Source organism: Lucilia cuprina, chromosome 2 (assembly GCF_022045245.1).
Source record: "Lucilia cuprina isolate Lc7/37 chromosome 2, ASM2204524v1, whole genome shotgun sequence".
Taxonomy (NCBI): Eukaryota; Metazoa; Arthropoda; class Insecta; order Diptera; family Calliphoridae; genus Lucilia; species Lucilia cuprina.
In genome coordinates this window covers 67409546-67410813 of record NC_060950.1, presented here as the reverse complement: position 1 = coordinate 67410813, position 1268 = coordinate 67409546, and the positions used below count along the sequence as shown (strand labels likewise).

General features: G+C 25.7%; 1 protein-coding gene across 5 annotated transcripts in view; it reads left to right on the top strand.

The window, feature by feature from the left end:
- Positions 1-1268, top strand: part of LOC111687186 (probable serine/threonine-protein kinase DDB_G0282963) — a 51023-nt gene that overhangs the window by 27520 nt on the left and 22235 nt on the right. The gene's annotated exons all lie outside the window — the stretch shown is intronic.

The window sequence follows — 1268 nt, the reverse complement described above, 5'->3', positions numbered from 1 at the left end:
TCATCGATCGAAGACACTTTTTCTAAACGAAAAATGTCATCGATCGAAGACACTTTTTCTAAACGAAAAATGTCATCGATCGAAGACACTTTTTCTAAACGAAAAATGACATCGATCGAAGACATTTTTTCTAAACGAAAAATTTCATCGATCGAAGACACTTTTTCTAAACGAAAAATGTCATCGATCGAAGACACTTTTTCTAACCGAAAAATATCATCGATCGAAGACACTTTTTCTAGACGAAAAATGCCATCGAAAGTCAAAATAATAATTCTTCAAAGATCACCAATCAAAAAGAAAACAAAAAAAAAAAAAAAAAAACTTGAACATTTGTTACAAATTATCAAGTTTCTCAAAAATATTCATTCTCATTTAATTTTTTTTATTTATCAAAATCATTTCAATTTTATAATCTTCTTTAATGTCGGCTAAAAAACTTTTGATTTTTTTCTAAGAGCAAAGAACTTTATAAAATACAACATCAAAAATTATATTTTTGTTTGTTTTGTTAACTATTGATTTTTTTCACTAAAACTCAATTATGTCATAATCATAAGATTCATATTCCAAAAAAATATCAAATAGCAAATCAATCTTGGTAAATGCCAGTATCTAACAAATGTCTAACAAACCAGCATGTCAAAATTAATTAGAATAGAAATATTATTCGAAAAAAAAACAAAAAACTTTAAAGATTTTTAAACTTATTTAGGAGAAGATTTTTTCTTTGCAATTATTTATTTTATGTTTATTTAATTATTTGTTGTATATCAGTTCTATTTCCTTTTTACATTATTATTTAATTGCTTGTGACATTTACTTTATTATATACATATATATTTATTGCTGTTTATTTTACTCACATAACAAAATGCATAATTAATCATTTGAAGTGTTATTACAGACGTGTGTATTTTTAAACCCATTTAACAAGTGTTATTTTCTTTAGTTTTTATGTCATTTTAATGTTTAATGACGTGTCATAATATTAAGAAAATATTTACCGTTTAGCAAAAGGGGATCTTTTTGTAAAAAATTATTCATGTAAGTGAAAACGAAAACACCCACCTATTAATGGAGGAATTTGTTAAATGTGTAGACACAGGACTGTACGATGTAGGAATAAACAGAATAGAACTAGAACAGAACTAGAACAAAATTAGAACAGAACTAGAACAGAACTAGAACAGAACTAGAACAGAACTAGAACAGAACAAGAACAGAACTAGAACAGAACTAGAACAGAACTAGAACAGAACTAGAAC